General features: G+C 47.9%; 1 protein-coding gene across 3 annotated transcripts in view; it reads left to right on the top strand.

The window, feature by feature from the left end:
* The window catches only part of GFOD1 (Gfo/Idh/MocA-like oxidoreductase domain containing 1), a 111,257-nt gene that overhangs the window by 69,960 nt on the left and 16,231 nt on the right, over nt 1-25,066 (top strand). The gene's annotated exons all lie outside the window — the stretch shown is intronic.

Raw genomic sequence — 25,066 nt, 5'->3', positions numbered from 1 at the left:
GAACAGAAAACTAGATGCTGATCTTCATAACCATATAGATAACATTGCTGATAGTCAGTTAGGCAGGTGGCCATCATATGCCAAACACTACGTGCTTTGTGTTGGTGCTCTCAGGCAACCATTTCCACAGCCAGGGCAGATGTTCCTCTGATGAGGAAGTGGACAGCAAAGAAGTGAATCCAGACCCATAGAAGGTCTGCTGTCAATGATGCCCTGTGGAAGTTAACCCAGATAACCCCTCTGATCCAGGACGTGGACAGATGCCTCATCTTGAGGAAAGATGAAGGGTGGGAAGGCTTCCGGAATCTGCAGCTACCCCCAGGGCTAGCTGGTGCCCAGGGGCATCTACTTACTGAGAACTTTGGTTTGTGTTCTGAGTGTGAGTGGTCCAGACAAGGTGGGTGGACGAGGTGGGGTGACTCAGTGACTCCTCATTCATTTCCATAAAGATAACACCCTCCCTCAAAGGGGATGTCAGGATTGGAGGGTGCTCAGGGGATGGAAGGGCAGATAGGCTGGATGGCAAGGAAAGGTCGTGTTTTCCGTAGTCTGGAATGTTCTAGAACTATTTTCTGAGGAGACCAGTGTGCTGAAGTTCTGGAAAGGGTGGAAGTGGAGAGGAGACTGGCTTTAAGAGGATACAAGAAAATTGGGTGTTTGGGCCTCTTCTGTGAGGAATATCTGAAGTGTTCTCACTACGACGGGCAACAGTGCCAGGAGGGAAGTGGATCCCACCAGCAGCGACCGGGCTCATGTCCTGCCGCTGGCTGTTCTGGGACTTCACAGCTGACGCGCCTTCTCTTCAGCACCTGATTCCATGCCCCGCTCGGACACGGGAGCTGCTGATTCCTGACAGGAAAAGCAGGCCTCCCTCTGCACCGGTCTCTGCGTTTGTTGGGCTTCCAGTGGCCTTTCCCTCGAGTCACAGTCTCTTCTGACCAACGCCACATCCACGGGAGCGGAGGCCTCCCCCCAACCACCCGAGAAAATCCAGTCAAACATGTAAATTATGCTGTGCTGCGTAATCTGTCCTTTCACTCAGCCCGGACATCCTGATTCCTGCTGTAAACTGAGGGCAACCCCTTTACATTCAGGCCCGGGATCATCACAGCCAGTATTTGCTGAGCGCTCCCTACGTGCCAGGCACCGAGCTGACGTCGTCTGCACAGCACCATGATGTGAGTGCTGTTCATGGGTCTCCCTTCCACACATGGGGCTGTGGAGGCACAGAGACCCTGTGGGGCCCCCGGTAGCCGGGCCAGGAATGGAACCCAAGCACAGTGGCTCTGAGACTTGCTCTTATCACCTCCGTGCTGTGCTCCTGTCCTGCCAGAGACAGCTGTATTCACTGGGCTACCAGATGTGTCTAAGCAGCTTGGCTCCCTGGCCTCTGAAGCCTCTGCGGGCTAGTTTTGTTCAGTTGTTTGGATGTGTGGGGGGACTGGCGGAAACTTCTGGCTCCTTATAGCGCTCCCAGGCCTGCGTCACAAGCCTGGCACTCCATCCAGTGTGACTGCACTGCCATCTCGAGTCATTTCCAAATATGCACATTCTTTCTCCCCATCCAGAAGGCAAGATGCTTAGGAACAGGGCCCACGCTTTGTTTTTCTCCAGTTTCCCCGGGACACCTAGCTTGTTAGTGGGTAATTAGAAGTGGTTTAATGCCACTTAGCCCGATTAGGGAACAGGACAGTCTCCACTGAAGTGGCAGCCTTCTAATGGCAGATAAAAACCTGCATTAGACTGGTATGAACAAGCCCTTATCTCCTTTTAGAACAAATGTGGTTTGCTTTGGCAACTGTACTGCAGATGGAAAACATTTCTGTAGAATCCAGAAACTGATTTCTGGGAGAGTTTTAGGGGTGTGGCCATCTTGTGCATGCTATATTGGCCTCTTTGTGTCAGGCATCTTTGTGCTGTGTAATTCCTAAAGTGACTGCTGTTCCCATTAATCTGGGCAAGGGGTAGACCCAAACTGATCTCTGAGATTGAACCTACTTTGCTTGGTAGAGCCTTGGAGCCTTATCTGCCAGGTGTTTGTTTGGCTTTGCCGTGGGCAGCTTTGCACACATGCTTATTTGAGAAAGCAGCACAGGCCGTCCAGGGGGCGGTAGCTGGCGCAGCCTTGGAGGGAAGGGTCAGCGCAGGCTTCAGAGTGGCGCATTTTCCCTGTTTTGGGCAAGGAATGCTCAGACATTCTTTTCAGCCTGCCTCACCCTTGGCTTACCTTAGGCAAGGCTAGTACAGAGCTACGCCACAACCAGCTGGGAGCTCCCTGTCCTACTGGAGCCAGTGCCACTGTGGGGACCTCCCATTAGAGAGGATTTGGTTGGTTTTTCTTAGATCAGAACTCTTCTTTTGATTATCTTTTGCATAGGGAATGCATGCTCATTAGTTGTCACCGTGCTTGCAGACGCTAGCTGTGCTGACGTGCCTTGGTGGCTTGAGAGAGAACGAAGGCCAATGATAGGCTGAACAACCCCTCCAAGTGGGTGGCCTACTCAACCTAGTGCTGGTGCCCAGGCAGCTCACCTCCACTCTTTCCTCCTGCTACCCAAGAGAGTGTGAAGGGGTCAGGGCACTGTGGACAAAAGCTCCTGCCAATTTCGTGGCCAGTAACACTGAAAAAAGAGAGTGAACATCAGGTACCAGTGGCGCCTAAGTCTAGGGTGCAGACATTCTGGGGGGTCATGCTGGCGCAAAGGCTACCTCGATGGCAGAGCCAAGGGGACGGGCCATCAGTCCAGGCAAAACTTCATTCCCCGTTCAGATTTCTCTAGGCTTCTCATGTATTCAGTGTGTGCCACCGAGTCCGCTTGAAAGACTGTAAACGGTGCTGAGCAAACACAATCGTGCTTATTGTCATAGCAACTCTGTCATAGTCCTCAGAAGCACACACTCTCTGAGGCAGACAGGATCCCAGGGATGGCTGTGCTCAGAGGAGCCCCCTTCACCCCTTCCCTGTGCTTGGCCATCATGGCACTCTGGCTCCGAGGAGGGGAGGGGAAGTGCCCAGTGGACGGGGAACACTGAGTCGCCGACGGCCAGGGAAGGCAAGATGAGGGGAGCAGAAGGCAGCATGTCCTTGCTGATTTCTGTAGCTCCCACCAATCCTCTCACCCAAGGGGCCACACCTCTGGGGTAAGACTGACAAGTGGGGGAAGGGGATGGATGTTAAAAATATTGGAAATATTTTATAGCTGATATCACCAATCAGAAGTGACACTGGCTTTGCTTCCATACTGGCTGAGTATCAGTTCTGCTGAAATGACAGCCAGCCTTGTCGGTATTAGTCTGCTGGGGCTGCCATAGCACAGTAGCACACACTGGGCAGCTTGAACAGCAAGAATTTATCTTCTTATAGTTTTGGAGGCTGGAAATTCAAGATCAAGGTATCAGCAGCATTGGTTTCTTCTGAGGGCCTCTCCTTGGCTTGTAGTTGGCCATCTTCTTCCCAAGTCCCCACAGGGTCATCCCTCTGTGTGTGCCTGTGTCCTCAGCTCCTCTGCTCATAAGGACACTAATCAGATGGGATTAGGGCCCACCGTAATGACCTCATCATAATCTACCTCTGTAAAGAACCTGTCTCCAACTATAGTCACATTCTGAGCTACTGGGGGCCTGGACTTCAACGTATAAATTTTGGAGGGACACAGTTCATCCCGTAACACTTACGTTAAGCGGTAGCATGATCATCATGGCCAATATTGGTGCTCTTTAAGACTGGAACTGCTCTCAACCCTTTTGTGGATTATCTTCCTTAATCCCTACAACAGTCCAACATAGCTACTCTTATTTCCCTCACCTTACAGATGAGGAAACAGAGGTACAAGAAGTTGTTGAGTAATTTGACTTCAACAGCTAGAAAGCAGCAGAGCTAGACCTGGCCCCAGCCTGTCTGATTCTCAAGCCCATGCTCTGAGCCCCCCATGCAGCTTCGGCAGCAAAGGCTTTACCCAGGTTCCTCCCTGGAAATGCCTTCAGTGAGCAGGTTTTACAAAGGGATGATCCCACCTCGTCTAAGAGAAGCAAATATGGGGGCACTCTTTCACACTTGTGCCACCGCAGGCTGGGGTGACAGGCCTTCCTCTGTGGGGCCAACCATACTGGCAGAAGGTCCTACCGGTGACAGTCTGTTGCTGATCTGAGGAGAACAGGCTGCAAGCTACGACTGGGTGAAGATGGACAGCTGATGTCTTCGTCAACCCTCCCTGGTCAGTCGAGGAGGCAGGCCCAGTGGCCACGGGCTGGATTCAGTCCGGGCTTGGAAGCTGCTGTCTTCGTAGCTGGCATCTCTGTTCCTCTCTGTGTTCTAAGGTGTCCCTTTGCCTGGAGCCTCCCTTCTGTGTCTCATCCCTTCTTCTGGCAGCCTCAGGTGTCCCGGGAAGCAGTGACAACATGCTCATCAGTTTGCACACTCATTGGCTGTTCGCAGGACCTGGGCTCTTCCGGGGGAGAGGTTAAGGCTTCACCGTACTAACCATGACTTCATTATTGCTCTGAAAGCACTCCCCCTGCCTCCATGAGGTTAAACTCTGCTTTGCTGTCTGAATAATTATGTGGCCCTCCCTTACCCAGGCACGGGGTGAGGGGTGGGGGCAGGGAAGGTTTTGGTTCTCAGCGTCAATGTCGGAAGTCAGGTCTCTCTCCCCTACCTACCACCTTCTTCTTTCTCTTCTTTTTCTCTTCTTCTATCTAAACTGATCAGACCTACCTTGGTCTATCCTGGGAGACCCATGACATTGATCCTGAGCTTTCAAATGCTTCCCCACTCTTCTCTTGCCAGCATATTGGGTGCTGAATGCCCCTTCTTTTCAACTTTCACTGTTGCCGGGATTTACCAAGCCCTCGGTAGATGCTTCTTCCTGAAAAGGTCCAACTGACCCATCCACATACGGGAGCAAGGCAGTTGCATTGCTAGGGCCGGGGCTCTGGGCGCCCAGAACAAAGATTCCAGAGTGGCTTGCTGTCCTTATCTGAAGTCAAGGCATCTTTCCAGAGCAACAAGGAAAACATTTCCAAATCACTCGGGGCTTGGGGCTTTATTTCCCTATGTTACCTACTTTTCTGATGTCATTTAGCTAAGTTGGCCTTGGAGGGTAGACCCTGCCTTCAGAATCCTGCCAATCTTAAAAAAGCTGAAAATCTGTATCATTTCAGAAACGCAGCAGATTCCATTTCATTTCAGTTTCTTTCTTATCTATTAAGTTCAAATAATGGAATCCTCTTTATTAAAGAAACTGTGTGGTATATATTTCATTTAAATTATAAATCCATCCATCTTTCTAGTTATATGTGTGTGTAAAGAGGTAACATACGTTACAGTCACCTAACCTAATGAGGGTCACTTGATGGGTGGTGGGATTTGGAGGCTAGTTTGATTTTCTTCTTCAGATTTGTCTGTGTTACTTAAAAAAAAATGACCATGTGTCATTTCTCCAAAAACAATAGAGTCATTCCAAGATAAATGAATATAGAAGTAAAAAAAAAAAAAATACATCAGCCCAACTATTTCCTTAACTAAGTCGTGTTAATCAGGTGAACACTGAATATTTTCAAGGCACGAAATTGCTGAGGGTAGAGGGCCTGAGGGCTGTGCTGGGCATCAGATCATCTCCTGTTTATTAAATCTTTTGTTTGCTTGTGGCTGGATTTTATTTCAACCCACTGGCCTACTTCCCTTCAGGTCCTGAGCTGCTCACCTGAGCTCCTTTAAATGGCTGCTTTATCTTTTCTCCCTGCCAGGTCCTCACTGAGCAAATAGAAATTTTTACTAGATTAGCAGTAGAAAAACTACTTTCTCCTTGCAATTAATGTGTGTAGGGTTTTTTGTTTTGTTTTTCAGCAAAATGTGCTCTTCATTAAACTTCCACTTGAAACCACAGGGAGAAACAAAGGGAAGCTTTTGCCTCCCTACCCAAGATAAGGTACTTGCTATATTGTGCAGAAAATTTAATTAGGCAAAGCAAGACAATTGGAACTGGTCTTGCCCTAAGGAGGAAAGGAAATTAACCTGGGCCTGCTATAGCCTAGCCCAAGGTCACATTCAATTGTGTTCTGATCAAGCAGCTATTTCCTGAGCTAGAGAGGAATGTGTCGGTTCATAAACACTTTCCAGAAGGAAGACAAATGCTACTTTGACAGGGCTCTTGGCCACTCTTCTGCAGTGTTTAGTAGGGCAGAGCACATTTCTCGCATACTTTTGCCAGATTATAGTTTTTTTGGGAACAAAGCCAAATGCTCCCACCTTTGGGAGCTGACCCAAGAAGAGATATTCTGTGAACTTCTGCTCTTTGGTTGGGCAATCTGAGAGCTGGTTGGGTAAGTATGAGGAGGAGGGTGGTTGAGATGGAGTCACCCGATTTATTTCATCACCATCTACATTAAACAAAGCGTTTGTCTTTGCAATTCTCTTCTTATGAAATCTAGTGACTCAGGAAAAGCCATCTGCCTGAGTCTTGTTGTAATAGCTGTTCCGTTGAGCCCTGTTTCAGCTTAATTTTCCCCCAAGTTTGCTACATAGAACCTCAGAACTGGGCAGAGGCAGTGTTTACACAAAAACCCCATCTCTGCTTTGAAAAAAGTTTTGATTCTAAGATAAGCCCTTTGAACCTGGCCACCTTGGACAATTTTCTCAGCCTTTGTAACAGGGTGTTTCAAAGGCACTTCAAAGAGATAAGACAAAGGGCCTTGTTTTTAATGATCCTTTATTCCAAGTGCTTGAGCTGGTCTGGTCAAGGAGTGCTGCTCTGTGTCCAGCCTGGAATAGGCAGCATACAGAGGGAAGTGGAGACAAAAGAAGACAATTAGGAAGATGTAGTCTCTGAAGCCCAGGACCTAGTAGGGATGTAAGATTCTTCATCAGTAAGAGAGGCAGGAAGAGCCAGAGGCTGGCTGTCTAGCATGAAAGCCAAGTGGTGGGGTCATCTATTTTAAAGGTGTCCTCCTTTCTGCTCTTCAACAAACAAATCCCAAGCACACAATTTCAACTACTAGAACTCGAATCCAAAATAACAATTTCATTCTCACGTAGCAGTCCCACTGTAATCCGTCTGGTAGCTCCGCAGTGTCTGGGATCCACAACTTTCTGTCTTGTTGCACCACCATTCCTAGCGTATTGTCTTTGCCAACATAGCCCAATATGGCCTCACCACATTCACACAAGAAAAGGGAAAATGGAGAATTGCACCATAGGAAGTTTACAGGGCACTTCCACTCAACCCCATTGGCCAGAACTTAGTCACATGGCCGCACTTAATTGCAAGGGACACTGGGAAATGTAGTTTTTTTTTCTTGGCAACCATAGATCCAGCTAGAAATTAATAGTTCTGTTGCTGGAGAAGAAAGGGAGCACTGAGAGAGGGTAGGAGACGGACAGCCAAGGGTCTTTACACTTGTTACCACACTGTGTAATAAGTACTAACATGAAGGTAAACACAGGTAGCCAACCAGAATAGGACTGTCAAAGAAGGCTTCCCAGTCACCTACTGTCAGACATTTTAAAGGACCACTGTAAAGGCCCAGTGGGTTGAAAGTCCATTTTCTTAAATCTCAATTTCAGCTGGAACTGTAGTTCCCCTTCTTTGTCAGGGCAACTGAATGTGAACGTTGAGGTTCACTGAGCTACTCTAGATCTTTGTACTTAATGTCAAGTAAGGAGACACAAAATATTCCTGGAAGCATGAATGTAAAACAAGCAGGATTCCTTCTCCTGTCTTCTCTTCTCCTCATCCTCTCCTCTTCTCATCCTCTCCTCTCGCACTCTCATTCTCACCCTCCTGTTTCTGCCTTCCCCTCCCATCCGTTCAGTCTAGGATTAAGGAGTTCTATGGTCCTAGCACAAATAAAAGTGCCTCTTCTGAAGCCTCGTGGCCCTGTACGTGTAGCTCACTCCAGGCTTTGTGCAAAATGCCCTTCAGAGGGTTTCGGGGCAGGGGCTGGGGGAGGAGTGGTGGTACAGAGAGCTCTTACATAATGTGGTAAACAAATAGCAAACGGGCGTTTCATTTTCCATTAGCCAGAGAGGCATTTTATTTCCACTAGAAATGGGAGCAGACGTGAAAGCAATTAGTGTTAGTGGGTTTACAGTGACGTCCCTGGAGCCAGCAAAATCCTGGGGCCAGATGTCTGTACTTTACTGGTTCCTTGTTCAGAGAACATTTGTGAGCTCTTTCCACTCCTGCCCATCCCCACCTCCTGCCAGAAGGACCCAAAATATCACAGTTGGGAGAACATAATATTCTCTGAATAGCAGAGGTAGGAGGCCTGTTTATTGAAGATAGAGAATGCTGCCTCAGAAGTTGGAGGGGGGGCGAGGACTGACAGGAAAAATCCTCACCAGTGTTCCCAGGCTCCTGGCCCTGGAACGCCTCAGGCCACGATGAGTTGGGGTCAGCTGAAGGTTATTAATATATATTAGGAAGGGTGATCTCTCAGCTCCTTTTCTGTGTTTCTTTGCTCACTTTATCTTCAACCCTCCCCTATCCTATCCCAACACACACAGAGCAGGAAAGACAGAAGGAGAAACAACAGCAAAAATAGAAGCCCTGAATATCCTGTCCTCCCCCTTTATGCTGGAATAATGTGATCTGAGTTTCATTCCATCCAAGCTTTGCCTGGAATTTGCCACTTACATACTCTCTAACGTAGATGTTCCTTTCTTGTTTAACTTTACCTCTTCTTTCGAGGTCTTGTATTGCATGGTTTATCGCTGGTTGTCTTAACCTGTGCTGTCCAGTTCAGGAATCACCAGCCACAAATTGGCTGTGAACATAAGCCAGTTCAAACTGAGATGTGCTGTAAGTATAAAATATACAATAGATGTCAAAGACCTAGTTCAGAAGACAAATATAAAATATTTCAAATGTTTATACTGATTATATGTTAATAAAAGTTTGGATATATTGGGTTAAAGAAAATAAATTATTAAAATTAATTCCATTTGGCTTTTTCCCCTTAATTAATGTAGATATTAGAAAATTTAGAATCATACACGTGGCTTGCACTTATAGCTTGCATTATACTTCTATTGGGACAGTACTGGTCTTTGTTACCTTTTAAAATATGGTAGAGCCTAAGGCAAATAAAATTCCAGTAATTTTGAAGAACGTGATGTTGGTGCTTTCCCAGTAAAAGAATAATTTAGCTCAGGAAAATAAAATATCATAGAGCTTTCCTTTTTTAATTTATTGAAAAAGAACTTTTAAAAACCTTCCAAAACTTGAAAAGTCTTAATAGAAGAGGCTCTCCAAACCTTTGTAAGAAGCAAGTTGGATAACCAACAAATAGGTTTCCTAGCATTTGAGATAGAATCTAAAAACTTAATCACCTTCAGGGACCAGGGAATGATGTAAAGTGAGATAGGCTTGTGGATAGACAATAGGGAACGGTGGGGCTTGTGGTGCACTAGAAAGAGGTGCCCTATATAAAGGCATTTAAATTCAAATTTTTTAAACATCAGGTACTCCATAATTAATGGTAGAATTTGGCCCAAAGGACTCTAGCATTATATTCTTGGGACCTGTAAAACCTTACAATGAACTGTTTGGCACTGATAGATCCCATGAAAATTGCTCATTGGAGGTAACTCAAACTAGGCTTTGTAAATTGGAATTTCCTCTTTATATCTTGAAATGACATTATTTTAAATTTTGCACCCAAGTGACATGCAGTCTCCACTGTCTGGTTTGCATGTTCTTTTACTGAGAATGTGTTCCTGTCCTAGGAAATGCTGGGATAGTGTTCCTATAACAACTCTATTATACGGTTGGTGTTGTCTTCATTTTCACTGAGGCTCAGGGAAATTAAACCACTCACTTGGCCATAGCAAGACAGTGGCAGAACTGAGGTTCGAGCCTCTGTATTTTTGATGCCACAGTAGTAATCTAAAGGATTTATAAAATTTCATCATACACATTGTCTCATTTGATCCTTACAAGAATCTTATGAAAGGCAGGAAGCTTGGGCAAGTCCCTCAGTCTTGCTGGCTGGCTGCAATTTCCCTCAATTTTAAGAAGGGGCTGTACTAGATGTCTATTTGATGAATCTATGACTTTGTGACTTCCTAGTACAAGAGTAGGCTGAGCCTGGATCAGTCTTGTACCCTTGGAACCCCTTAAATGGTTCCCCTTCTTAGAACATCTTATAAAGTCTTTTCCAATAATGTTCTCTGTGCATTAAAATGACAGTCAATATTTCAGACACCACAGAAATTTATTCTGGGTTTCAAAATTAGACTTTTGTCAATTTCTAGGAGTGGAATTGCTGGGCTTCAGGGTGGCTGTATATTTTACTTGATTAAAAATCTTCCTGTTCTCTAGTCCCTCCCTTTTCAATGCCCAGTGTTACCGTAACTAGCTCATTGTTTGTGCTAGAAGAAATAACGAGAATAAGTAGAACCCACTGGTGTCTGCGGCATCTTCATCAATAGAGAGCCTTCAGAATAGCCCCGAGCCCCTGGATGTTCCTCTTGGGCTCCTGTCCTGGGGTGCTACTCCAATGGCAGCCACCGCTGGCCTGAGCCCTGACCAGTAGGAGAGAGAAGTCACTATTTACTGAGCAGCCCTGGAGGCTAAGCAGGTGGCAGTGAGGTGCCTATTGCTCAGCATAGCTGCGTTCTGTCCCCAGGCTGCTGGGACCTGATATTTGCCTCCTTTCTGGGTCTAGGGAAGCCCATTAATTAAAACTGGACACCTGACGTGAGCTCCTTGGCTGCTGCATTTGTGCACGAGCACGGACATTCTGGGTTAAATATGCAAAGTGGGTGTTTGAGGGCAGAGGGGCAATTTTCATGGGAAACAATTTTTTATTGAGGTAAATTTACATAGTAGAATGTGCCGACAGTACGCGTACAATTTATTGAGCTTTGATAAATATATACACCCACATAAGCACCCCAATCAAGATTTGGAATGTTCCAAAGGGATAAACTTGGAAGGGAGGTTCCACCTGGTCTCGTTCGTATAAAGCTAAGCGTCTCCCTGACCCCCACCCAACCCAGCCCAGGCTTTGCTGAGGAAGTGAGCTTTGTCATAGATCCAAGCAGGTGTCTGTTCATGCTGTTCCCATGGTAGCAACTGCCTCACGTGAGCAAGGCGTGTACGATCCATACTCGATCTCATTTAATCCTCCTAACAGCCCTATGAGATAAGAAGTCTCATTTCCATTTTGCAGATGAGGAAACTGAGGCCCAGAGCAGTAGCTGACACAGTACATAACGTAATACAGTAACTCCTAACAGCGGTGCCCACAGTCAAACCGGCTGCAGAGGCTCCAGCACTTGCACTCCCCAGACAGCCATCTTCTCAGACTTTCCTCTGAGGCATCTGTCACGGACAGAGAAAAGGGAATGCATACTTTGGGAGACACAGGGACTATCTGGGGATGTGGCCTGTAGTCAGAAATCCCTTTTTATAAAAGTCAATGCAAAATTTGTTTCAGTTCCAAATGTGCCTGTGTTTCTATTCATATAAAATATGTTTCATTTGGAAACATTTGCCTGCCCTCCCCTCCCCCCCTTGTCATCCAGTGCAAGGATGCTCCAGACCGATAGGACGACATGGGCCACATGTCATTCCTGACACACCCACTGCAGGACGCCACTGTCTTCTCGTGATTCCTGAGACCGAATGGGTATTTGGCCAAATATGGGTCCTGTTCCCCAGGCTGCTGTCCTGTTCTGCGTTGGCTTCTAACGTGGACCAGATGGAGGCAAATGTTTGCCGTGCCAGGTGGTGGCAGTGCCCTCAGTCCTCCCCTGCGGTCCAGCCTCTGGGTTTTATGACACAAGGCTGGGCCCCCACCCTTTCAGGACATGGCAGAGGCTGCCCCAGAGATGATATAGGGCCTGTGAAAGAGGAAGGGAAAAGTGAAGCTGCGGATCGATTTCTCAGAACAGGCCGCTGTCCTCCAGGGGAGAGGCAAGGCTGGCTTCTGTGGGACCCCGCGTGGGTCTGCTCCTGCTCCCCAAGTGAAGGCTCTGGGTGCCCTTGTCCCCTCCCCGCTCCTTCCCACTTTCTCCAACACCTGGGCTTTCCGTGGCTCCAGAGGTGTGGGTCTTCAAGAAAGTCACTTGCCCATGTGATGGCTGCCACTCAGGAAGCCCTGCCTCCCTGCTGAGAGGTAAATGCCCCTCCCTCTGACATGAAACGTCCCCAAGTGTATGAGTTTCCTCCTGCTACTATGTGAGACTGTCACAGATTTAGTGGTTTAAAATTCAGATTATTCTCTTACTAGTTCTGGAGGTGAGAATCCTAAACTCAACATACTGGCAGGGCTGCATGCATTCCTTCTGGAAGCTTCAGGGGGGTGTGCATGCCCTTGCCTTTTGCAGCTTTTAGCAGTTGCCTATATATCTTGGCTCATGACTCCTTTCTCAAGTCACTGGAACCTCTTGCTTCCATGGCTCATCTCCTGTTGCCCATTGCGATCTCCCGCCTCCTTCCTGGAAGAAGTTCCGTGATGACATCGGGCCCACCTGGATAATCTCCCCAGCGCTCCAGCCTTAACCACAGCCGTAAAGTCCCGCTTGCCATGATATATGGGAACATTTGCAGGTTCTGGGGATCAGGACATTGACATTAGCCCACCACAGCAGGGGACTCGGAGACTTTGGCACCAACTCCTAGGAAAGGGCCACCTGTCCTGTAGGTGATAGTGCTGTGGGTGTAGCTCTCTCGCTCAGCATGGTGCTCACTTTGAGAGGTGCATCAGAAAGCAAGTGGGCATTGGAGCCTGAGTTCAAATCCTGACCCAGTTGCTAGCTCTGTGACCTGGAGCAGGTTAAATGTACTGTCTGTGAGCCTCCGTGTCCTCACCCATAAAATGGAAGTAGTAATCCGCAGGGAAGATCCAAGAAAAAGCATCTAGCACTGTAGCTGACAACAGTGGTACTCAATGAATGGTGGCTGTAATTGTTTGGAGGATTTCTAGTATGCTACACAGAAGCAGAATTGATACTGTTCCTTGGCTCAGTTTGCACGTGGGCTGGTGGCTTCATGGGTACTTATTACATGGTTATTAAAAACGAACAAATGAAACATATAAATGCTGTTGCCCAGGCTCCCAAATTCTAAAACCCACTGCTGCAAGTTTGGAAAGGGCAGGCGATAGTGACGCATGAGGATAACATTCCTGCATCCCCTTCAGCCTGCCCCCTGTGTACCCCAGGCTCAGATGCCCCTAAGTGAACAAATCCTCCCCAGCTGGATCTGGAATTTCTCCTGTGTCCCCAGACCTACCGGGGCTGGCACAGGGCTGGCACAGCCTGGGTGCAACCCCTGGGGAAGCCTCAGCTCTCCTTGCTCATGGCTGGGAACTCACTCTGGAGGGGGATGGGGGTGGCTGTGGCATTTATGCCAAGGAAGTTTCTTCAGTGGGAACAAAGACCAGGGAGCACAGACCTCTGCGCTCATTCCCTCACGTGGAAAGGGGCTGACATTTACGAGTGCATACAGGCTGCCGGTCACTTTACATACGTTATCTGTGTTTAGCCATCAGGACGTGACTGTCCACATCTTCCTGATGAGGAAGCTAGAGCCCCAAGAGGTTAACTCCCTTATCTGAGTTTACACAGCCAGGAAGGGGCAGACTGGCATCTGTCCTACCTCTAAACCCCGACCAGTGGTGACATCGCAATATCTGAATTTCTGGCTAATTTGTGAATCTCTATTGTATTATAAGAAAAGAAAGACAAGATTCCCCTATCAGAGGCAAGGCAATGATGCATGAGTTTTATCGGGTGGTTTATAGGCTGCTTATCACGGATCCAGTGCGTCTCGGGAGGGCTGTGCCAAAGGCCGCGGCTGTCATGCTGATGCATGTGCCGCTCCTTGTTTACTCTGGCCTGACTCTCCCTCCTGAATCTTAGGCTCCCACTTCCCATCAAAATGACCTTTATTTTCCTTTTTAAGTACAAATTCTAATTTTATCTGCTTGCTATTGAATTGGTAATGTAGTCACCTGGTTCAAAATCCAAAGCGTCAATAGCAGATGTGCTGAGAGCCTCTCCCACCCTTCCACCCTTCTCCTTGTGCCTCCAGCTCTCCTGCCCGGAGACGATGTTTCCAGTTGTCAGTGTTCCCTTCCAGAGACAGTTTACATAAATATCAGCGAATATCTACTTATGTTCTCCTTTCTACACAAGTGATCACGCACGTTGTTCTGCCTCGTGCCCTTTTTGTCTAACTTTCCATATCATGCACGAAGAACTTACTCATTTTTTTAATGTGAAATACACATTTTACATAAAATCATGAAAAAGATAATTTATGACTAATTACGAGGTAAATCTTTTTTTAAAAAAACAGTCTATTTATCAGCTAGCTAGAAAAATAACCTATAAATTATTTCTTTAAGAAATTGGCCAAGGAAAATAATATATTGGAAATTCCATATTGCAGAATCCAAATCAATCGAATAGGTAAAAATTCCCCCACCAAAAAAAAAAGTTGTCCTCTTAAATCAATTTTTTAAAAATATTTGAAAACTCAAGCAGTGGTTGGTATTATTAAAAAGAAGCCCTTCAGTAAGTGTTGGTGTTGCCAGACTCGAGACATGAGAGAAGGAGGAGACTTTGTTTTGGGGGGACCCCACACAGTACCCTGGATGGAGACCCCTCTGGGGCTGCCAGGTCTCTCTGGACTGGTGCAGGGGTGTTTTTCTACAAGCATGGAGAGCCGGGGCATGACCACAGAAAGCCTCTGTCCTGTCTTCCCGCTTTTTTCCTTCCCTGGAAATTTTCCTGACTTCTTTGCTCCTGTCCACCCATCTCATCTGCTGGTCTTCCTATCCCCCAACGTGAAATGACAAGAGTCAGTTGTCCGAGAAGACCTAGGTGCAAAACACGCTGACCAGAGGAAGCAGGGTTTTTTTGTTTGTTTTTCATTTTTTTTTTTTTAGATAGAGTCTTGCTCTGTTGCCCAGCCTAGAGTGCTGTGGCGTCAGCCTAGCTCACAGCAACCTCAAACTCCTGGGCTCAAGTGATCCTCCTGCCTCAGCCTCCTGAGTAGCTGGGACTACAGGTGCACACCACCACAACTGGCTAATTTTTTCTATGTTCAGTGGAGATGGACGGGGTCTCACTCTTGCTCAGGCCAGTCTCAAACTCCTGAGCTGAAGCAATCCTCCCACCTTGGCCTCCCGGAGTGCTAGGATCACAGGTGTGAGCCACGGCGCCCGGCCTGGAAGCAGTTCTTATTGAAGCAAGGGGAGGTAGGCAGTGTACATGGTCAGCCACATCATTGTGCCCACCAGAGTGGTCCCTGGTCCAACAAATTTCAGAGCCTCAAGTATTCTCCCATGTGCCACGGGCAGGCCTGTTCACCAAGTATCTACTAAAAGTAACTGTTTATCAACCATTTGAAGGAATCAAACTCCACAGCAGCTGTTGGTAACAATAGCATCACAACCATCATTAGAATGAATTGAACACTTACTGTGTTCCAGACCCTGTGCTAGGTTCTTGAGATGGTTCTCACCACTCCAGTGAAGTTGACACCTTTTTATTCCCATTTTACAGATGAGGAAACTGAGGATTAGCAAGATTAAGTTACTTGTCCAAATAAGTGGTAGAGCCTTGAGGTCCGACTAAGCCCTTGGTCTGGCCCTCTACCTTTGTCCTTTGTCAGATTTCTCTACTGAAGCTACATTGGCACCGCCAGGCAGTTCCAGCCAAGATTACTGCAATTTAAGTCCATTCTCACCTTTTGCCTCCAAAGAAACAGAAAAAAAAAAAAATCTAAAGTTCACCATCCTTTGTGAAATGACTGTTACAGCCTTGAAAAACTTAATTATCCTGTGAACTTTTCCTCTTCTGGGTTTCTTTCCTCTTTTCCTCATTGGGCTAACTTCAAGCAACAACGATTTATCGAAGATGGCCATCATGCAGTTCGCATGCATTGCCTCATGTAATCTTTTGAGGTAGATACTATTATTATCTCTGTTTTGTATAAACCAAACATAAGTGGAAGCCCAGAAAGTTTGGGGGAGCCTGCTTGCTGTTATGGAGTTCCTAAGTGGGTGGAGATTTCAGTACTACACAGGAAAATATGCCTAAGAATTCATACTAAATGGTAAAGCATAAGAATTCCTGTTATATGCTGAAGGCTTAGAAAGTGACAGCTGGTGCAGGCAGCCAGCGTGAGAAGAGAGAGACCTGAAGCTTGGGGTCCTTAGAGAAGATGTCCCAGAGGACGTGAGATTTAAGTTGGACCTTGGAGTGGGGTGGCACATGGGGACTGGAGAGCAGGGAGCAAAGGAGTGAGGGTGGGAACGTGTACGGGGAGGCTGAACCTTTGAACTTGAGGACGGAGCAGAGGAAACACAGGGTGTCCTTGTGGGGAGGTAAATCGTGGTCAACGTGGGACAGTCTCAAAGGCTGTAAGACGGGCAGTGGCAAAGATAAAGTTTCTAAACAGGTGGGCTGTGTGTGTGTGTGTGTGTGTGTGTGTGTGTGTGTGTATGTGTGTGTGTGAATATTTGGAGTAGATTAATAGATGATAGATTGGAAGGGGTGTTAGACGTTTTTTAAAGACAATATTGACACAGTATAAACCTTCAAAAAATTGCTTGCATATCAGCAGCTGGCAAAAGCACCTCTGTTTGAATTTGGAACGAGCTGGTTGCGTGCCCAGGTGCCGAGGTTTTTCCTGAGCGTCTCACTACACCGCTTCCACTGGTTTGACTTTAAGGTGTGGGTGTGATGTGGGGTGGGTAGCATGTGTGCCCCAACTTGTTCTAAGTGCCTTCACATCCCCACCTTCCTTGAACTATAGCTTCTAGACCTGCTGGGAGTTCTAGAAGAGCTCAGAATTCTAGAAGAGAGCAGCGTGCTCTTCTCCCTTGAGGCTATGTGCAGGGCCAGCTGGGGGGACCACAGACAGGGCCCCCTTGGGCCCTGCCAGCCCTTGTCTGCTCCCATATGCCCCAAACAAATGCAAATTGGCTGTTTAGTTAATAAGGCATTATATGGATACTATAAAGCATGGGGTATTGTACTCAGAGGGACCCTATAGAACATCTAGTCCAAACACTGTCTTCCCTCCTCTCACCAATGTTCCCATTACTATAAAAAGGAATGGTTGCATAATTTGGGCATTGCTCCATGTTGTGGAGGCCTCAGAGGCTCATGTAAACACTAAGGGCTCAGAGAAATACTGTGTTAGATTAGGGAAACCTTTTCCTATGGAGCAGCTGCTTGCACCTTCAGTTCCATTGCCTCGAAACCATCAAAACAGAAACAGAAGCATACGTAGGAGGTGAGGGTGACATTGGCAGGTGTAGTCTTCTATCCTGGGCCCGTGAGACATGAGATAGAGGCTGCTTATGGGGATGGAACACAGAATTGAAACTTTTCCACATTTTTAACAAGCACGTCCCAAACGTCTTGACCCTAGATTCTGTTTTTCATGGGTGGCATGAACAGCCCGCCGGGCCAGTGTTCCTCAGAAACACTTCAGGACTGCTGCTGTAGCCCCATCTCCTCGCTTTGCAGATGAGGAAATGGAACCCAAGGCCACACAGATCATGGCAGAGTTGGGACTGGGCCATGGCAATCCTGTCATCCGCCCCATGCCCACATAGGCTCATTACTCAGCCTCTAAAAGTAGAGGAGTGTGTGGAGGTGAGCCACCAGGCAGAGCTGCGGGGTGCGGGGTTTTGGGAAACAGAGCTCCGTGGGGGGCTGCTGCTCACTGCTGCAGGAGTGGATGATGGCTGAGTGGGTTCTGTCCCAAACCCCAGCCTGCCCGCCTGTCCCGGTGAATGGCACTTCTGCTGACTGTGGCTGACAAGGACAGCCACATGCCCGTGAGGTGGGCGAGATTCCCCTGCAGTCGGGCCAGGTGCTACCTGGAGTCAGTTTTCCAGGTGGTGGCTTTAGCACTGCTCTTTCACGGGGTGTGTGTCCACGTGTAGGTTTGCTTGCTTGCGTGTGTGTGTGTGTGTGTGTGTGTGTGTGTGTGTGTGTGTGTGTGAGAGAGAGAGAGAGAGAGAGAGAGAGAGAGAAGGGGGTTGGGGCCTGACAGGAGGCTCCCTGGGAATTTCAGCATCATGATCCTTTAGGGTCTGGGAAAACAAGGGGAACAGAGGACCATGCCTGCTGAGGCTGTTGTTTGAAAAAGTGAGGGTAATTGCCTAAACTCCCTGGCCTGGGCAACTGATAAGATAAGCTGGTGTTTGAGGGGAAAGGAAGTGAAGCGAAATCTAAAGAAGTGAGTTGCATAGACCTGAATGCTTTTTCTGTGCAGTGGAGAGAGGAAGGACTGAGGGGGAAGTCATTAGTGGCTTTATATAAATTAGTATTTACTGTAAGTGCTTTAACTTCCATGGAATACATTCTTTAGGCTTTAAGACCTTGAAGAAGGCAGATAGCTTTGTGTTAGTTACTGTGCATGTCTATACCTCACTTACACTGCATTCAATATTTACATTTAGTCCCCCAATAGAAATTGGCCTGTATACTAAATGCACCCAGTTGTTCAGTGAGCTAGTAATTGGGCCATTTCTACTCACAAAACCCTTGGTGGCTGGCTCATTTTGAGGCACTGAGAAAGCAGAACAATGATCCTGTGATTTCCTTCCCTCGCCTCTCAGAAATGCAGGATCAGAGTTCTTTTTGGACCCTACATCACTATGTTCCCATCCCCAGCTCTAGCAGAACAGCAACCATTGCTTGTTACAGATTCACTGATGGTTAACGCAGGCTCCCTCCCTCCCACACCATCAGTACTTGCCAATTTGGAACAACAGTTCCATGAACTGTTGCACATGGTTTCTGATGGCACTCTCAGGTTGCTGATAATGTCTTGCAGTTTATTAGGACCAGAACCCTGTGGGAGCAGGTGGAATCTCTCCTGTCTGTCCTATCTTGAGGTACCCACACAGAAGACTGACATGTGCCCGAGATTAGACTGTCCTCTGCACACCCAACACACACCTCCTCTGCTCTCCCCTGGCGTCAGGTTGCAGCGGTTGCTAAGCAACCCAGGTTATCCGCGCTTTCCTGGTCAGTCAGCAGATAGCAGAAGACAGGTCTGCAACTCCTATTGGCAGCGTCCAACCGTGCAATACCCCAGGGGGCTGGAACTTTAACTTTGCTGCTGCCACCAGCTCTGACCCTCCTCTGTGACCTGAGGGCCCCTTCCTTCTGAAGGTGTGGGGCTGCCTTTTGAGACTGGAAAGAACAGTCCAAATTGATGAAATGATAATAGATTCAAGCTTCCATAAAACAGAACCTCAACCTCTTGGGCAAAGACGTCTCCTAGATCAATCTTCATTTGTGTGCAAAAACCCTTTAAGGGGCAGTTGATTATTTTGCTTTGCATTGGAGCTCAGAAAATTATATTTATTCTCAAAGTCAAGAAGGTACTGTGCACATCTCTGATCCCTAGCCGACGGGACCTGTGAGTTAGTTCTCCCTGTAATCACTCCCACCCCACTGCACCACTGTGGCTCTTGAAGGGCTTCTCATGGCCAGGTTCAGTCTTTTATTGTAAATTGCTAATAAAAGTACTAAAAAGTCTCTAAAGCAAGCCAAGTAGCATGCTGAGGGGAGACCAAAGTATTGAGCAGTGTAAGATGGCTCCTGCCTTTAAATAACTTATAATTATTGTTGGGAGTGAGGCACAGACATTCTAGAACAGAGGATCCCAGACATTCTCCACTCAAGGTACCCTTAGAGTCTCAGCAATTTTTTTCCACGGTGCTCCTAGGCCAAAAGAAAGACTTAGCAAGTCCATACAGTAAGTTATTAGGTCCAAATAATAAGTATTTGTGTCCTAACAACTTAGCAGGTACTTGAAAACAATAACTCATAAATTGAAAGAGTAAAAATAGTTTTATTTCCTTCTTTTTTTTTTTTTTTTTTTTGAGACAGAGTCTTGCTCTGTTGCCCAGGCTAGAGTGCTGTGGTGTCAGCCTAGCTCGCAGCAACCTCAAACTCCTGGGCTCAAGCAATCCTCCTGCCTCAGCCTCCCAAGTAGCTGGGACTACAGGCATGTGCCACCATGCCTGGCTAATTTTTCTATATATATTTTGTTGTCTAGCTAACTTCTATTTTTCATTTCCTTCTTAAATAATCACAATGGCTTATAATGACATTAAAAGATAATCTTTGAGACATTAACATTTTAAAGAGTTTTTTGAATATTCAGCTATTCATGAATCAGACAGCTCCAGACCTCAAGTGGTTCAGGACTCCATGCCCTAGGGGTGGGAAATCTGAAGAAGAGTATGAAGATATAACTTTTATTAATATAAGGTGCTGACAGAAGCCAGTTAAAGAAAATATTTGGTTAAAGTGGAAAGACCCTAGTTACAGGTTAGTTGGTGATTTCTGATTGGTTAAGCTTAAGTTTCATTTTACTCTTTACACTGAGTTGGATATTGGTTTGTTTACGTAGGAACCCAAGGCACCATAACCACTGTAGCTGTCTCAGCCTAGTGGCTTCCAATTAATTATTTTAACAGTGGGATATGTGTGTCTGTTGGGCACTGCACAAATTCCCAAACTTGGGATTAAACAGAACACTGCCCCACCTTGGTTTTTGTCTGGTGTGTGTGTGTGTGTTCTAACCCCAGCAACTACTACCAACTCAGCCTCACACAGACAGGCTGTCAATGAAAGGAATGCAGTGTAACCGCGTTGAAACTGTGAGCTTCCTCCAGTTAGCCGTTCCTACAGTGTCCCATAGATGTCGAGTATCCTGATGTTTCCCTCAAAAATGTAAAATATGCTGCACTGACCCTGTGAGTTCGCTTTGGGGCCCCAGGGCACCTTGAGTGTTGAGGCCTTAGGTTGGGAGCCACGGTTCCTAAGCGCAGAAACTAGCCGTGGAAAATACAAGATCTGGCAAGGGCCTGCATGCCCTGCTCCCATTTCTTCTCCCATAGGCCCTTAATGGATGTTGGGACTGAATGAGTGTTTACGTGAAAATCCGTAATCACAACCTGATTCCTTTGCCGTCATGCCTGACCACCTGTCAAGTTGCGTTTAATATTGCAACGTGTTTTGATTGAGATGAGCTCACATATGCAGAGCCAGGATTATGTGGGTTTGGATCCTGATGCAGCCCCTTACTAGAGTGTGGATTTGAGCCTTGACTCTTGCAGGTTTGGCTTCACCGTGCGTGATGGGAATGACAAATAAGCTCCTCAGGTTATTAGGGGGATTCAGTAAGAGGATTCATGCAAAAGCACTTTGCTGGGTGGTAGTAAGTGCTTCAATCAATAACTGCGAGTTTTCAAGGTGGGCTTTTAGACTTCAGTGTGATTGAGCATGACAAGCCTGTCTCAGAGGAGGTATTGGTGAGAGGAGTGCAGGTGAGGGCAGAGGAGGAGGAGGAGGAGGAGGAGGGAAAGGGGATAAGCCACCTGTCCACGCCCCTCCCCCCTGGGGCACTAAGCAAACCGTGCCTGGGCCTCCATCCTTATTCTCTGTCTCTGGCACACTTTTAGGGCATCTGCCATGTCTAAGACATTGGGTCATCTCGCTACACGCATGATCCAAGTCCTTTGCAGGTCTGATGCGTGACTGATTGTCTGAGAGCCACAGGCCAGACCTTACCCCAGTGCTTTGCCCTCCTGGCAGATCCCTTTCCTGAGATCAGTGCGAACCCCTTCCGTATGGAGGAAGTGTCGTGATGTACAAGGGAAACTTTTCAGCCCACTGGACTCTTTCCCTGGGGCCAGGAGCCTTTATCACAGGCGTCCTGGCCTCTTTTAGGACCTTACAGTATTGTATGGAAGAGACGGTAGTAAAACTTAACTCCTAGCCCATTTCCTCATCTGTAAAGTGGGGACTGCTGCCACTGACATCACCAAACAGGCTGTGGGCTTCCGAGCTTTTCAGACTTAGAATGAGTGTTGCTGGGGCTGACACAGGCCCAGGTGTGCCCGGTTTTCTGCAAGCTCCTGCCAGCTAGCTTTTTGCCTTTAAAAACAGTCTGCATTGTTTGCATACTGTTGCAAAAGAAAACAAAGCCCCAGGACTTCCCCTAGCCAGGATCTGGGGCAGTATGACTGGTCTCCACCCCAGTGAGCAGTTTGTCAGCCTTTTGGCCTTGGGTGGCTGGGCTTGCTAAAACCCTCATCTCATTCAGCTCAGGCTGTTGGCATCTGGTCCTGAGGTGAAAAATTAAGCATTGTCCCTTAACCCTTTGCACTCGGATGTCGAGTGTGACTCGACACGGTTAGCAAAAATTATAGAGATTAAAATTACTCTTTGAATGTATCAATAATTTGAAATATAAAAAAAATCCAAATATATAAGTTTGTATGAAAAACTCCAGTTTTTTAATTCTACTGCCACGCTTTGTAAAATCTGGGGTATTTAAAAAATTAAATCCCGAGTAGAATAAAGGAATCGAGAAAAAGAGCAAGTCCAAAGGGTTAAAGAGAAGAGGATGTAAGGTGGAAGAAATCCACTGGCTTCTGGGCTGCAGGAGGGAGGCTGGGGTTTCTGGGGCAAGTGCTTTGTAAACACCCTCTCCCACCCCCTAATCTTACCTTGCCAATTCCTGAGGTTCTGAACTCCGTTGGCAGGGTGCAATTTCCCAGTGACTCTGGGCCTAGATGGTAGCACAGACCTATCAAAATATCAGCTGCAACTAAGGGTGAGGTTTTGTAATTTGGAAAGAGAGGTTTTAATCTGCAGCCTCCCATAGCTAGCTGAGCTCTAATTATTTACTAGGAGCAGCTAATAAGGTGCTCGGCTAAGTGCTCAGGCAACCTCTGCCCTGCATTCGCCTCCCTGCCCCACCCCCAGACAGCCAGTAATGCCAGCACAAGTCTCTTCCAGGGCACGCGTGGCATAGCATGCACTTGTCATTTGGGAAGGTGGTCCCGCCAGCACCCCGTCCTGAGAGTCACTAGGGTAAAATCAGGGTCACAGCTCTGCCTTTAGATTTCATCCTGAGAGCATCTAGTTTTCAGCCCAGGGGCCCCTGGCAGAGAATGCTGCAGCGGGTTTGTTTTTTTCGTTTTATTTGCTCCTGTGTCTTGGCAATGACTGTGTTCTTGCAACAGGCTTATTCCTTTCAGCATACTTTCCTGTGTATGACTCCGTTCACATTCTCAGCAGTCTCAAAGCTGGCAGGGCCATATACCAGCCCCATTTCACAGATGGTGTGTTTCTGCACATGGAATCAAAGCCAGAGCTAGAACCCGCTTAGCTTTGGAGTCCGCACCTTCCTGGCCGCCGCGCTCCCGTGCGCTTGCCTCCCTGCCTGGGACTGGGTTTGAGTTCTCCTAGCTCTCAGAGCTGGGCTGTGCAGTTTCTATTTGGGTCTGCTCCTGAGTGCAGCAGACGTCTGCGAGCACTTGCCGTGGGTCAGGACAGCGTCTGTACGTTCCTTCATCCTCAAAGCAGCCTTTTGAAGCAGGGGTCAGTATTCCAATTTTATAGATAAGGGAATGGGGCCGCCTCGATGTAGAAGGGCTGGCATCACACAGTCACAAACGCTGGAGTCACAACTTCAATCCACAGCCCCTGACCCCCAGTACACTTCCCTTTCTGATAAATCACCTTGGATCTCGGGCTGCTTTATTAATAAACCACTCAGTGGTTCCTCCGTGCCCAAATCAATCTTTTGCAGAAAGGGGTCCAGAAAGTTTAGAAACCTGCTGTACTCAAGAAGTATCTCATACGAATTGCCAACAACAGAAACTACCTGGCTGATTTTATTTAGCACAATGGAATTTTTTGAAAGGACATTAACTCCTCAAAGAAATGTATGGGAAGCTGGGGAAGTAGGCTTGGAAAACAAGAGACCCAGAGGAGGTTTTGCTTGGAGCTGGAGCCACGGTCCCGATCGCACCAGGGAACCCATCTGGCGTGGACAGACTCAGCTGCTTGTGAGTAGCTGGCGCCGCATGATAGAAGCTGTCATCTCATCACAGCCGCCACAGCCCCAGAAACTAGACGCTGCTGCCCCACTGCCAGCAGCCAGCGTGGGTCTCCACCTTCTTCCACGCCGTGCGCCAGGCCAGGTGGTATCCCGGTTGCCCAAACCCGCGTGGGTGCCCACGCCTTGCTGCAAAGTCTGTCGGCTTCCACAGCGGGAAGGAGCTGTCCTTCCCACCAAGACTCTCAGCTGTGGAATTGTGTGAGCACGGCAAGGAGATTCAAGGGCGGGGCAGCCCCCCTGCCCTCAAATTACACAAACCCCCCTCTGCAATGCACACACAAACATCCAATTATCGCACCGTCAGTTACTTGTCAGTTTCTAGCTTCACCACCTCCCACCACTCCCCAGGCCTTGGCCCAGCCTGGGGCCACCACACAGAGATGCTGCAGGTGACAGTGCTCTGGGAAGTCACTCTCACCACCTGTTGTGGGTGGAGCCCTGGAGCTGGCTGGGCTCCTGGCTGTGGGAGGGCGTTTATGGCTGTCGTTTGGCCGCAGCAACAGCAGGCAGGGTTCTCACGGCTGAGGCGGGAGGATCCGCTGTGTCTCCGTGAGGAAGCATGGAGCATCGGGCTGCTTTCCTTTCTTAGACAGGCTTTAGCCGCACCAAGGTGTTGTCATCCTCCCTGCCCCAGATGTGCATTCCTGGGCTGCACAGGTGGTGTCAGTGTGGCCCCATGGTGTCCCTTCTGCTGGCACCCTGCTTTCATAAAAGAGGCGTGTGTGGCAGGCCCGTTGCTGCCGGTGCCTGTGGCCAAGGCAGTGGCCACCCACTGGCGGGAGGCAGGGGCCCTTGCAAGGGCTTCCTTTGTTCAGCTGTGGGGACCCCATTACCACAACGGCTGGTGTCCCCAGCCTCTCTCCTCCCCAGTAATAATCTTTCAGTTGCCCTGGCCACAGTGGTTCATGTCACCTTCAAGGAGAACAGCCGCTGTACTCTCCCATGTCCAGCCCCTGGCTCCTCTCGCTTTCCAGCTCTTCCCGTTAAGTCCTAGACTCTGCCCTCCCCCCATTGCCGCCCAAATCACCTCTCAGCACAGTGCCGGCCCCAGATGTTGGTGCTGCTTTTATTCACCCACCTGGTGGCTCTGGGGCCCAGTCATTTGATCCTCCTTCCCCATCCCGCTCACGGCCACTCTCTAGACGGAGAATGGAAAACACTGA

The sequence above is a fragment of the Microcebus murinus genome, chromosome 15, assembly GCF_040939455.1.
Source record: "Microcebus murinus isolate Inina chromosome 15, M.murinus_Inina_mat1.0, whole genome shotgun sequence".
NCBI lineage: Eukaryota > Metazoa > Chordata > Mammalia > Primates > Cheirogaleidae > Microcebus > Microcebus murinus.
Note: the sequence above shows the minus strand (reverse complement) of the source record. Positions and strands in the feature narration are given on the sequence as shown.